Source organism: Pleurodeles waltl, chromosome 9, assembly GCF_031143425.1.
Source record: "Pleurodeles waltl isolate 20211129_DDA chromosome 9, aPleWal1.hap1.20221129, whole genome shotgun sequence".
Classification (NCBI taxonomy): domain Eukaryota; kingdom Metazoa; phylum Chordata; class Amphibia; order Caudata; family Salamandridae; genus Pleurodeles; species Pleurodeles waltl.
The window spans coordinates 937,841,010-937,856,099 of record NC_090448.1 but is presented as its reverse complement, the minus strand read 5'-3'; the positions used below and the strand labels follow the sequence as shown (position 1 = coordinate 937,856,099).

The 15,090-nt window shown below is 41.4% G+C and overlaps 1 long non-coding RNA gene across 1 annotated transcript in view; it reads left to right on the top strand.

Moving 5' to 3' along the window:
* LOC138260130 (uncharacterized) overlaps positions 1–14,795 on the top strand; it is a 234,893-nt gene extending 220,098 nt beyond the window's left edge. The window contains exon 5 of the long non-coding RNA XR_011198811.1: positions 14,667–14,795. This is a non-coding gene — a long non-coding RNA (uncharacterized lncRNA). The remainder of the gene's footprint in view (positions 1–14,666) is intronic.
* The last annotated feature ends 295 nt before the right edge of the window (positions 14,796–15,090 follow it).

The following is a 15,090-nucleotide window of genomic DNA, read 5'->3' as shown; positions in this document are numbered from 1 at the left end:
CCCTTTTTGTGTGAACAGGACACAACCTATACAGGTGTAAGTGAGGCTGCACGCAGCCCCTCCCTCCCATCCTCCCAGGATGCCCCATCAAGTCACACCTAAGTTCCAGTTGTGTGTGGCTCTATAGGGGGTGTACATAAAGCCCAGCTTTCACCCACCCCAAACAAGTGATTAGAGACAGGCAGCAGGCACCAAATGGCTAGAGTAAGAAAATGCCAACTTTCTAAAAGTGGCATTTCCAGATTGGCAATTTAAAATTCAACTTCATAAGTTGGGATTTCAAATTGTGATTCCACAGACACCAAGTTTACCTCTTCCAGATTGTGAATTACACTTATTAGATGTAATAAATGAATCCTAATGTTATTCTGTGGGTGAGATAGGCCTTGCTATAGTGAAAAACTAATTTAAGAGTTTTTCATTACCAGGATATGTAAAACTTAAGTATATGTCCAGCTTTTTAAATACATTGCACCCTGCCATTACGGCTGCCTAGGGCGTACCTTACCTGGCATATGTATTAAAAAGGAAACTTGGGCCTGGCAAAGGGTTTACTTCAACTGCTTCAGTGGTAAACAACACACCAATATAATCAAATATTCACAATGTTTCTCCAAATATTCTGTGGCAAAGTTGTAAAGTGTGCAATCTTGGCAAGTGCTCCGTCCCACCGCACTTCAGATCTCCACTGTCCCAGGATGCAGCTATCAACAAAGATGACAATATAATGATCATCCATTGTAATTCATCTTTTCCTTTTATTTGTATTTATGTTCACTCCATTCTTCAATCTTTTGCCAAAATGTATGCTTAATGCATATTATAGTAGGCATGTTTTGTTAGTTTAAATTAAGATTTTTTTGTTTTTTAATCTGAAATTGTGTTTCTGCTGGTGACGGGCCTCTTTTTTACTTCACTTCCTCACCTCACAGTTACCCCTGAGGAAAGGCTAAAAATCCCAAAATGCATTAGGTTTTCAACATCAGGTAATTCTATGTAACATGCATTTCGACACGCTGTTGATGGTGCCTGGATGGGCACTTCACAAGTGTTGATAGCGAGAGCACAAAAGATTGAAGAATGGAGTCTTTAGAAGTACAAATGAAAGGAAAAGATGAATTACAATGGGTGATCGTTATAGTGTTGTCTTCGTTGGTGGCTGCATCCTGGGACTGATGCATGTGCATGCACTGGCTTAACAAACAGGTTTACTTCACCAGGTCGAAATGACAGTTTAAAACTGCATACACAGGCTCTGCAGTGGCAGACCTGAGACATGTTTGGAGGGCTACTGAGTGGGCGGCACAATCAGTGCTGCAGGCCCACTAGTAGCACAAAAAGCGACGGTCCAGTGGCGATAGGGACTTGTAAATATGCACCTTAATCTCATCCTCCGTCCATAACAGATGTGGCTCTTTCGAATGTTGTATGTGGGAAATTATTAAAAGACCAAAGAAAGATATAGAAAAGCCCAAAATTGTTAACCTTGTGCTACTTTTAGCTAAAAAGGAGTTCCATTGGAAGGCCCCAACACCCTCCCCCCTCAAATGATGGAGGAATGATATACTCTACATGGCAGAAGTCGAAAGTGTTGCCTTAAGTAGCAGGGAATGAACATCCAGTCTCTCTGGTCTTAGTTTTTAATGAGTTAAGTAAAACTGAAGACAACCCTTCCTGAAATGGTGGTTACCTCGGATCACTTATTCTTAGCTCAGATAATCGCTGTAGTGGGTTGTTTTGAAAATTGTTCAGCTATTTGATAACTTTCTTACTAAGTCTCTGCCTTGCGGATATACACTTGTAAGCAAATAGAACTAAGGCGCGTCTCGCGGAACTACTGTATATGGTGGGGTGGGTTGTCTCAATGTTTATTCTTTTTCTCTGTCTTCTGCATGTGTAACGGAAATGGTGATATACTATTCACTTTCCTTCCTGCAATATTCAGACGGACATTGTTTTTTAGACCCCTGTACTCCTTAATTACCTACACAGGCGTAATTGTTGTTTCCAGTGAATGACCAGATAGTCAGCAACTTGGAGGGTAGATAGGTTCAGCACCTGACATATTCGTTTGAGGCTTAACCTGTTATTACCTACTTGGTGCTTTTTGAAGGCAATGAAAACGTGTTTTTTTCCAGTGCCATCAAAGATTGCAGTGTTTGATTTACGTAATGGTGGTTTGCTGAAGAATAGTGCCAAGAAGCACCAATTTACCGCAAGTGTGCTTTAAAAATTGCGTGAAATTCAATAAAAAAGGACGTGCTGAAAATATCAGTAATGTTAGTGCACATACAAAATAAATGCCTCAAGAAAGTATAGTGCCACGGTATTTTGCATTTGTAAAGCGCCAACCACCATTGTTATGGCATCGCAGCCAATCCGTGTGAGCCTGGGACAGGCGTTTGTTTAGCTTGGAAAACCATCGCTTGTTTGTGTCTGTGGTTTAGTTGTGATACAAGTAATCAGGAAATCTGAAGATGAGACACAAACTCAAACAACCTGCAAAGAAATCATAAGTAGAAGGGGAGCAGTTATTAAAAAAGTGTCAAGTAATTGGCAAAGAAAATAAAACAATCTACAAAGGCATATACTAAAAGATTTAAATCCTATGGGTAACACAGCAGGCTTGGTGGCAGCAGCGACAGAGGATCACTGGCTAGTGCTGTTGTGCAGTGAGAGCAAGACCTTGTGTTTAATAACATGGCCTGGCAGGACCTCCAGAAAAGGTGAAGTTGCTAAGAGGGGCTGCCTGCAAAATATAAATTAGTGAATTGTAACACTTGTCATTTCCAGTGTTTAGAAATGACAGCGCTGTGATATAAGTCCTATATAAAACAAGTCATTGTTGTTGTTATTACTATTATTAGTAGTAGTAGTAGTATTATTACTACTCAACTACTACTTTATGATGATGATAATAATAATAACAATAGTAATAATAATAATAACAATAATAACAATAATAATAATAATAATAATAATAATAATAATAAGAAGAAGAATACTTAACAAAATGTATTATTTTTAAGACAATAAATAATACACACACTTGGTACAGATGAATGTATCATAATTTTCCCTAGAAATGAATGATGAATCTTATTGCACAAGATTCATTTACATCCCACGCAGGTAGAGAGAGAATATGAATAGAAACCCTTTTTCAGATACTGAACACATGGTAGTTAAGGAGCTAGTACTGTAGAACATCGCTTTGCTCTACTTGGCCTTGGATCATTGCAGCACCCATATACATAGAGGCCCTGATATCCAAAAGGCCATACAGGGATTGCTTCTGAGGCAACAAGCGAACCAAGAGAGTGCAATATTCAGCCCTTTGTTAATGAATTGGGCCAGTGTTACTGATGTACAGCTAAGTAGAAATATGTAACCAAATTGTCAGAATTTTTTCAAAACGAAGCTTGTCATCCTGCTGTCAAAAGGGGCTTTTTCATTGGTTTATCAACAGATTTTGAATGCTGAAATTGGCAAAGGGGATGGGTGTTTTAGAGCACGCGGATCTTTGTATTGAACTATGGAATACAGGACAAAAGTGCAGATCATTTGTAAAGTATATTGTGAGGGGAGTGAGTACCCACCTCAAATAACCACCACACACCCTGTCAGAGTGAACCACTAAAGACACTACATTAACCTGTGCTCAACTCCCTGGTATCTGTGGCACAGAGCAGACAGGCTAAACTAAGAGGAAATATGCCAAGTATGTATACAGCATCAAAACATTCATTAATAGAATCAAATCTCAATGGAAGGATCAATTGCAAATCAATTTAGCAAAATATAGAATATTTTAATAAATGAAAATGACATAAACTTGACAAAAATCCAAAAAGGGAAATCAGAGATAAGATAAACTTGACAAAAATCCAAAAAGGGAAATCAGAGATAAGATTTTTTTAGAGTTTAAATGTGAAGATGCCACCAGAAAGCAATAAGCGCCAAGCACTGTCAACTGGTTGTGCTCGACTGGCACCCAAGTGCAAGTTAAGGCCAACCATGATGGAGTGCGAGTCAGATACAGAAACGAGGTTTGACTTAATCAGACATATTACCTTCGAACTTATGGGTCCCTAGCACCACCGGAGTGTCACTTTTAGTGACGCTCCGGTGGTACTATGCACTGCACCGTATTTGCAAGGTGGTGTTAAGCCACTTTTAGTGGCTTAACACCACTTTTTCAATACGTCCCCTTCACATACAGCACTGAGTGGAAGGGCCGTTCAATGGGTGTTGCTGTGGGCGTGCCACAGCAACACCCATTGTATTTTGACTTTGCCCCAGATTTATGAACTTTTGTAAACCTGAGGCAGCACCAAAATCTAACACCACCCCAGGGGTGGCATTAGCAGGGCGCTCTTTCTATGTGTGCTGCATTCTGCAGCACACATGGAAATAGCAAATCGCCATTGAAGTTTGTTTTTATGCAGGAAGGTGTTCCTTCTTGCACAAAAACAATCTCCCCGTTAACGCAGCCATCCTTGCACAATGATGCAAGGGTTGCTGCTTTGGGGAACGGCAGCAAATTCAGCGCCGGCGCAGGGTGCAACACAGGGGTGTGCTGTATTCTATTTAATACGGTGCATCCCTGTCTTGTGAAAACGATGGTGCGCGATGCTGCCAAGTTTGCTGCAGCGACACGCACCGTAATTTTCCCTTACATCTGGCCCAAGTCTCTGAAATGGAAGTCTAAAATCCTCAGCAGGGCTATTAAGCATGGTGTGACTGAAGAGGACTCCATTTCATTGGATAGACGCTGGATGAGGTCCCTGTGAAGCTGTTGACTTTTGGCAGGAAAGCTCAGAGAGGGAGGAATTTGATTTTTTTCTCGCCCAGAACACATTTCTCCCCGCTTGTATACGTTTCACCCAATTAAGTTTTCAAGCTTTGGATTTAGTCACTTTTTTAAAGTTCAGATTATTCTAGCTGAACAAGGTTGCAGGCCGTTACTGAAGATGGCTCCACGAGTATGGACACCTTCTCCAGAATGTCCAGCTGAATCAGATTTGCTGCTGTAGACAAGCTCTGAGTGGGAACACCCTGAACATTTGATCCAACAACTATGCAGCTTTGTTGTATTAGTGTGGCAGCTTGGCCCTGGCCATCCGGTGGACTTTGAAGCAAAAATGTTTTTAAGTCTGAGGTTTCAGGAACATTATGGGGAGTACACTTTGACAGCAGCCAAGGGTCCAGGACCTTGGGCACAGCACTTTGGGGTCAAGACTCATACAAATGGGTCTCTTGAGGCTTTAGACAGGAAAGAGATAGCTTTTTAAAATTACTTTTCCAAAATATTTATTATAAATCTAACTTCACCAGTAAGGTGGGTATGTAATACATTTGAAATAAATAGTTCAAAAAATCCCAAAAAGATTTTTGGAGCTGTTTCTGAGCCAGATATAACAATTTTAAATTTAATGTTGTATTCCAATTCTTTCCTATCAAACAGGCAAACCTGCTACAGTGAAAATAGTTATTGGGGCCTTGACACTATAAGAACATGTTTAACATGACACTTTTACATTTTCTACTTTTTAATACCATGCATCCTGCCTTATGGGCAGATAGGCCTATGTAGAGATAACTTATTACCATTAAAAATAAGATTCATGCCTGTCAAAAGGGGATATTTTGGCACACTTAATATGCAGTTTTAAGATTGCAGAGTCAGGCTATGGAGGATATGCCTGCAGTCAAGTTTATACTTTCACTGTGGTGGATTGCACAATGAGTGCTGCAATTCACTTGTGGCATTTAACTTACTGGCCCGTGCTACACTTTCACCATATACAGGGGGCTTATAGGTTAAATATGCCAATTAGAGCTATGCCACTTTCATCGTGTTGAAATGGACAGCACAGGCACGTTAACTCTGGTACACAGGGGTAAAGTGCACAGTTTTTTACAGCAAGCAAAAACAGTCAAGGCAACAGTCTGGAGGTACACCACGCAAAAGAGAATAATTTCAAGCATGTATGCAGTAAAAACATTGCTTGTGCAAATAATTGTCCAGGCTCAGTGGTAAAATAGCCAGCTCATCTGGACATGCAGCAATGGCAGAGCTGGTCAAAGGTCAGCAGAAGAAAATGCCTAAAATGGTTGGTTTCTTTTCTATTAATGGAATGTAGCACATTGAGAGAGCTCTATGGGCTCTTATTCATCTTTCATTTTTCCCCTCTACCAGGCACATTTATTCTAAAAAAGCTGGCCATTACTTGCTCCCCAGTATCTTCTGTGCAAGTCTGCCTGGGTGCAGGTGAGCCCCCTCCAAGTACTATTTGTACTTCATAGTATTCACCATAGGCTTTCATTCCTCTCAGGCTTAGAGTCCTGCTATTCCAGTAGGTATATGCCACCTTAAACAGTTGTAAGGCGTGTTGTTCTTCAAATTGCATTTACAAATCTCAGTATCACAAAACTGCACTTGTGAAAAGCATGACTAATCTATTTGCACCAAAACTATTGCTTGTGTAACACAAAATGAAGCAAAGACATTTTGCTCTGGTCCATGTCAAAAAAATTTTTTTGAACCATGGCAAAAATGGTAGAAACAGACTGTGAAGCCATGTGCAATTAATTTTCTAAATTAAAAACAAACAGATTTTGTGCTATTTTTGCAACTTGTGCTACAAACAATTGAACAGATTGATTGTGTCTTCTTTAATATATAGAGAAAATATGTTTTATTCACTTCTCATTACATAAGCTGTAAAGAAATGTTAAAGGAGATTGCTTTATATAGTTACCTCATGAAAATGTAATTTTCTTACGTCTGTGCTACACAAACAGCAAAAAGTATGTAAAGCAGTGTGCACTGTTTTTGCACCAGTGCCAAGATACCACAATATGACCTCAAAGACGTCAGACCATTAGACCAGAAGTATTGTGAATATATAGCAATGAATGTTTTGTCATAGATCAGGGATACTCAAAGTACGGCCTGCCGGCCTCATGCGGCCCCTTTGACCTTTACATGCGGCCCCTTGGGCAACAGGAGGAACAGTGGCGGATGGTGACGTTTGAGAATGGTGGGGCTGGGATTCCGCAGCTTGGGGAAGAGGGGGGCGAGTTCACGTTCGGTGGGCATGGAGTTATTTGGTAAGCCAGCCTCGATTCCCCATGTTTTTTTTAATGGGATAAAATGGTGCATTTCCAGCACAATCTTTTATGTTAATGAATTAAACATTTTTTTACTTCTCCTCTCCTTGTGTTGCTTTGCTAGCTGCCAACATCTGTTATTTGCCATGAAAAAAATACTAAAACAATAGTGACCATTAACTACTACACATGTCCATCATAAATGAGTATTTACTTACCAAAAGCTCTCGCCTGTCCGCTTAAACACACGCAGAGCAGCATAAACCAGGGTTCACATGTATCCGTCTTGCACAGGAAATGGGTAAACGCATTTAAGTTGATACATTTTACAGTCTATAGTGTGTAGACTTTGCTGTATCACCAGAAGGGTGATCTCTAGGGGCCCAGTGTCATGACTCGGTCACCTTTGTCCGCCTCAGCCTCAGGTGTACCTCTGGAGCATTTTTATTGGACTCGAAGGTGAGTCTGGCCTGTGACTTCTCAGCTTTACCCATGGGGTCATCGCTTAAGTTTGCCTGCTGTGATGTGCCAGGTACCTATGTGCTGTGATAGATCCCCCACGACAATCCACACAGAGGGGGAACAAGCTCCACAAGCCCGGGTCGAACTAGACAGCGTGACCAAGACAGTGCACCCCACGACCAACATCAAGGCTCCATTGAGTTCCATCCGGTGACACGTGAGTGGGAGCAGCACAGTTTCGTGGATAGGGTCCCAAGCACTATCCAGCTTCTTCCTAATGGGCACTCGAGAGAAGCCTTAGGGACCAGCACTCGTTGAATTGTGCATTTCTTCCACAGTCCAGGTGCCCAGCCGTAGCCTGTCCAATGACTGTCCAAGTCAACCCTCCCAGCCAGGTCATCCAAAACACAATGCTCTTGTTCATGCAGCTTGTTGGTAGCACTAGGGTATCTGTGGCTTCAGGCAAGGTGGAAGCCTCTTACTGCTGCCAGACCAATGCGCAAGGGGCCCTCTCTCTCTGGGCAGACGCACAGGCTGCAGAGACTTAAGGGAGTGCGCCTGTTACCTTTCACACAGGGCTTCTCTGCGACAGCAAGGGAATGCGCCAGCTGTTCCACGGTGCCACTTCTCCTCTTCGCAACCGCCGGTATCCTCCCCCTCTAGGACCGCACAAGTTCATTGGCAAAGCCTCTCCACCAGCGTGGGGTTCGCCGCTATGGCCTACCCGCAGGCTACTCATTTCACAGCGGCCCTGGGGTCTTTTCAAGTATACTGCTGCAGTCACTGAGATGCCAAGTTTCCCCCAGCCATTTTGAATCTGAGAGCGCAGACCATCTGTTCCCCTCTCTCTAGCCTGTACGGGAGCTGCAGCACCAGTAGCTGACATTCATGCACTTAGAGCACACAGTTTGGTTTTTCCAGTGCTGAACACTCAAATTATCGAGTGAGAGCCACCAGTGTGTAAAAACATCCATTACAGGAACAGGCAGCAGCTCTGATGGAGGCACGTGGGCTCAGGCTGCTCTGACATGGACCAGAAGCCCAGGAAGGAGGACCTTGCCCACCTAGTCACAGGGTGAGTCCCACCCCACCCTGTGACGAGGTGGGAAGGTGGGGTGACGATACGCTCTCCACTGACGTGGAGGCTTAGCGCTTCAGGGCTTGGGTCTGGAGTGCCCAGGGCTAACTTTATCCCCACGTCCTCAGGGGGTGGAGACTGGCCCTTGTGGAAGGTCTTTGCCGGGCTGATGACCTCACAGACCTCAGGGCTGAGAGATTGTCAGCCCGGCAAAATACTCTCTAGACTCTGGTCCAGCCCACCAGGCGAGCAACTTGCAAATTTATAACAAGCGGCAGTCTCGCAGAGAGAAGCCCCTCGTTCAGGTTTCTGTTTGTAAGGGTACATAACAGGTTAAAAAACGTAAATAAAGGCAGATTTAGCAATGTACATTGCTTTCTTTTTGACACTGGAAGTAAATAGGGTGTAGCCCCTACGCCCTTACACAGAAACCGCCACTGAGGAGCACTGGGCAGCTGTTTGCTGGACTCCGCATTAAGAAAAATATTAAATACACACACAATCATTTACTTCAAATTTAATTGGTGCTAAAGAAAGGAGGTAACTAGGGACTTCTGCACTTAACTTTAGAAACACCTTCATTTTTAAAGACATCTTGCAGCATAAGTGTAAAACTAAGACAGTCTCTTCAAAATTAATTAAGTGTATTTAGTTAACATGCAGAACCTTTTCACCTTAGTACAATTTATTTTATCAGTGTATTGAGATGTATTCCTTTTGAAGTGATAGTTTTCAAACATAAATTTGGAAACATTAATTATTTCCTTTACCCTGAGAACACCACCAATAGTAAATTAAAGAGGCAAGTCACTTGGTATGTGCACTTTAGGGGTGGCCTGGGTTCCTATCATATATAAACAACATTATAGTTTATTAAATCAAACATAGAAGCAGGTTTTGTGCAGCGCACACCATGAATCCTGTATTTCGAGGTCATCTTAAATGTGATAATGCAGACAAAGGAGGGAAAGTGACACTAAATAATTGCCTAGGATCACACAATTTGGAAAAGTGGGTAAGCCGGGATTAATTCCAGGTTTTCTGGTTTCCCATTGTTTATTTCAGCCACTAGATGTATATCCTTTGCTTCCCCTACACCTACCTTGCCACCAATCCCCCTAGTCATCCCATCCGACCGCCACCGCCCTGGCATCAATGCGGCACCCAGGCACGTTACAGACCAAAGGTTTTGGCCCCAGGGAAAACGTTTGTGAGTACCCATGTCATAGATCAATATTGTTAGAAGGTAGATTATTACTTATGGATGTGGTGATCCTACCAACCTAACAAAATCACAGTTCACTGAGAAACTGTGGTGAAACTCTAGTAGCTATGACACAAGCCGAAGGCAATTCCCCAGAAAAATATGTGATATGTTCAACGTAATAGTTAACCTCAGCAGACCACAACACATTAAAATCCTAAGCCAATTTAGAAAAATCAAGAAAATCATATCTGATAAAATGACCCAATTATGGTTCAAAGTGGACTGAGGGATACGGAGATATTGATTTTTACATTTTAAGGCAAAAATGTCAAAAACACCCAGAGGAACAATAGAAGAGTAAAAGTCATTATTAGTCTGTGTGCATTATTAAAAGTCCCCACAATAGGTTGCTCTTCCAATGGAAAACGAAAAAGAAAATGTTACAAAAATCAGTTCCACCTCACAGAGGGTGGGAAGTTCCACCCTATTACACTCCAATGCCTTCAGTTTTCCTGGAGTAGTTGTCTGGGTCTTCAGTCACCTTTCCAAGGGTAATCTCTCTGCCACAATACCAATTTCATGAAGATGCGGATGTTACCAGCAGTCTTTTCCACAGCTCGCAGGAATTCAAAGAAGGCTTCTAGCTGTCTTTAATGGAAGTGCCCCCCCTAGAGTCCAGTGCAGTCCTGTCCTAACTGAGCAGCTGGTTCCTCCACACAGGATAGAGCTCGTTTTCAGCTTTCTGGGTCAATGAGGCAAACACATGGAAGTAAGCCATCTGAACCTTAGAGAGCAGTTTCAGTTCCTGGGTGCAAGTGGAGAGCAGCAGTCCTTCAGTCTCCCTCCTCAGCATGCTTGTCAGTGTTCTTTTACCTTCATATGTTGTCTACCAGTTGCAGGAATACTTTCAGGAGGCGCTGAAGAGGTACTATTTATAATCCTGTGCGCTAGCCAGTGATTGGAGATTTATCTTGGTCCACTCCTGGAAGAATTGAAGCCAAAACTCAGCACTACTTTTAGCACTTCCTGCATCCTTTGATTTAAAACTTCACAAAGGTCTTTATTCAAAATGGCAGAAGTCAGGTTACCCTTTCAGAAGCCTGAATCCCCTCTCAGATTCAGCCATATGGATATGAGGATCCATCACCGCTTTGTGATCTGTGAAAATCGTCCCCACCTACTTAACAGAGACAAATGTACAGGAGACCTCTTTCGGTGGAAGGCTTCTGTCACTTGGACTTCAATATGGCATCATCTTGTGAGTATGGAGGCTGTTGATGTGGCCTTTTATGATGCTGTCTGGTCATATCCCTTCACAAATGGCTCTTTGGAAGTACGTAATCAGCATTTTCACAATAACAGTCTTCATGGCTAAAGAGGTTGGTGTATTGGATCCTGGCATCACAATATATTACACCTGAATGAAATGCTATTTACAGCCACTTAACAAGGAACACCAAGAGAATTGCTTTCTTTCAGTGCCACTTTCAGGCTGCGAAAAGTGGAGATTTTAAAAGTTACTTTTCCATTCAATACATTTACAACCTACTTTCAAAACAAAGGCAGCCTTGTATTTACAATTGGGCCCTTTCATATGAATATGCAACTTTACCTGCAGTAACAAACAGCTATGGTCCCTGTACATTTAGTTAACATGTACCACCTCCAACTGTTAAGAGCTTTATACACAAATGGCACCTCTCAAAGGAGAAGAGAATACAACTTTGCCTAAACAGTGGCAAAACTGGTATGGTATCTATACATACATTGCTTTCTTTAATATTTAGCATGTCACTCTTTTAAACAATAAGAACCCAACCTTATGGGCTTTCAAAGCTCATCTATACATTAGTTACTGATGTAACTAATGCATAAAAGTTAGTGCTTCTACATAGCAAAGCATTTTTTTCTGGGCTGATATGTCAGTGGTTTTACACTGCACCCAATCAGGATAGGCATTCCCTCAGGACATACATGTTAGTTATATATTTGGGTGGTGTAAATATACTTTGCAGCCTCCATATACGATGTAAATTCACACCACCGATACACTTTCTGTGCCAACTTACTATGGCCTTACTCTCGAGTTGGGCATAACCAATTGCGGCCCATATGTATCCTATATTGGAAGGGGAGGACGGCATGCAGGTCACACAGTGACTGTAACACAGAGTCATAATAGCAGTAAATCTCGGTCCATAAAAAGACAAAAAAAAGTTAATTTCCCACAGATGTGGTGTGTGGATGCTAACAGTGGATTACAAATCAAATCAAGCAAACAATCGTCTTAGGCCAGGACCCCAGTCAATTACATCTCCTCGAAGGACGAAGAGAAAACTACTGCTGCGCTGCATTAGTAGCAGATAGACAGTCAAAGTCTAGAAGTCAAAACAATCACCAAATATTGACTGGCTCACAAATTGTGCGGACTGGGGCTTTGTATCGTGCTAGCTGCCAGGGCATCAAGGGATGAAAGACTGGGGACCTGTAGGGCCGGTTAAGGGTTAGCAAACAGCCGGCTTTGTAACCTTTTTCAGAGAGCTGGAGGCAGACAATAGCCTTCAGCTTAATCCGTTCCTGTAGAGGGCCGGTCCTCACCTGTGGTCACCAGGCTACTGCCAAGGGCAGGCTTGCCCATGCTTGGGTGCGTTCAGGAGCATTCAAGAGCTACGAAGAAGGCAGGGTGCTAAATACTGACCTCACTTTGGCATATACCAGAAGGCAAAAAAAGCAAAACTGCTCACTGCAAGAATGAAAAATGCTAGAACGTGATGTGCAGTAAAGAAAGTGAATTTCGAAAATAATACAATGTGGCAAAGGCAAAGAAAGACTCATTTAGAAGCTGCAAAATAATTAGAACCTCATTGTGCTACAAAGTACAGGGCACTTTGCAAAAATTGCTGAAAATGAGAAATCCAATCAGCATACCTAAATATACGCATCATCTTTAATTATAACGAAATGAAAAAAAATAATGTTGGGTGTTATTTTTAAAACTGGTGGTTGTGAGGGGAAGGGTGCATGGGAGTCCTGAAATAATGTAAATCAGTCATCTGAGAAGAAACGTTTTTATATTGTTGTAGTGTTTATTCCAAGATGACTATGACGTTGAAAAAAAACCCAATAAAAAGCCTCTGCTTGTAAGGAGGTGATGGCATAATGTGGGTGCAGGGAAGGGTTGATATAGTTGAGAGCACCATGCAACGTTTTACAAAAAGGGGACCACCGGGTGATCCTCAAGTGCCTCTCAAGGTAATCTGTGTCATAGCCAATGTAAATTTTTTCTGCCCCCTCCCCTTTTTGTCACATTCACCGCTTTAGACCTGCTGAAAAACACCTATGGGGGTTAAAAGCTAGTAGTGCCTGTGGAACCTATGAACGCTTTGCCAATAAAAGGACACCATAGGCAACTACTTCCATGGCCTGTATATAGGATCTGCTTTAGGGACCCATGAAAGGCTTCAATATGTGGTTGACACTTTCTGATATTTTAATAAAATAAATACGACTCAGTCTTTATAATGCTTTATTTTGCATTCAATAATTTAGTGCTCTCTAATAATTAATTATTTGTTTTTAAGGAGAGAGCGTATTGATCAAACTCAAACATTCTATAACGCAAAGCGCAATGCAAAATCTGTTCTTCTCTCTCGCTTTATTTGCTTAATTCCGATATGGAGTTTATGGCTCTCTAGGTTTACTTACTATATCTCAAAGCTCTCTAAAGGTGAGCAAATAAAAAATAAATACATAAATTTGTGTCACATTATTTCGACAAACAATAACATGTAATTTTATATATGTCTTATCTAATAGTATAGCAAAAACTGATTAAATGACGTACTCAATAGTTATATGTCTACAACAATGTATCAATGGGAACCATTCAAAAGCATCAATAAGAATAAGACATACAATGAATCACTTTTTTATGAGGGAGTACCCAATTGCATAACTATATTTTGAAAACAGATTAAATAACAGCAACCACATTTCACAAATTTACATTGGTGTTAGTGAGTATAGTGAATCAAGTGCTCGTGAGCGGCGCAGTGTGAGAAAATATATATAAAAAAATCTTTGTACAATTCATATGGAATAACAGCCAGGTAGCTATCGTCATGACCAATAATTCTTATCCAAGGTAAAGTAAATATCCTTGATGAATTGTTCCGATCAGTAGTCCCACGGAGATAGCCACATACAACTGTGAGGTAGTGGACGTTTCGACCCCTAGCTATTTAAGGGTCATCATCAGGGCTGGGAACAAGGATTATGTGGCACTGAAACAAACTACAACCACTTTGGTTTATTATATCTTGATTGAGTAAAAGTGAGCCCACAATGGAGTCCAGCCAAATCAGCTTATGTTCAAGATTCATAAGAGCATCTCATACACAGGAGATGGGTCAGAAAGTAGAGGATGAGTCCAGATAAAGATTTCAAGGATACATGGTCAAAACCAAATTAATCAGGCATAACGACAGTGCAGACGCGTGGGAACTATGCCATGCTCAGAACTTCATAGTTAGACGAAGAAATTCCCTCTCTTTAGATTTTATTATGGACTCTTTTGCTCAAGGTTTAGTAAACGTTCCTGCCATCCATTAGTACTAATGTAAATATATAGCTTTTATGTCATGCACAGCAATCCATAATGTATGTTACCATCACTTAACAAACAATTAAGGATGAGCAACCATAGTAAATGGTGGAGCACAAATACATTTGAATAATTTGAGTTAAACGCAATCCATGCAAATATATTTTCTACTATTTACAGTATCTATTGCTCTCTTTCAGATTTTGTGATCCAAGGAGCTGAAGAGAAAGCGAGCGGCTGCCCTGTAGCTTTTATAATGGATGCCCCGGCATGACTAATGCCTGTTATCGATCTAGTGAAATGGATGAATCATAATCATTATCTCCCATTTCATCTCTCCATACAAAACATACTTAGAAGTAAAAGCATGTTTATGTGTCTAAGTGTTTCCAAGCAAAGCAAGGACTCTGCTTGTAGATACTCGTCTTCCTAAACGTTCCCATTTAATGCAGTATTCTTAAGCGCAGCATGGGATAAACAACCTAATGTGTGCCTTGTGCACACATGCACTTACACATGCACAAACACATACACGCTCTTGCTCTCTCTCTATTTCCTTCTCTTTAATGCTCAATTACCTATAGAAAGGGGGGTGGGGCTAAGGTTTTCATTTCTTTATATACA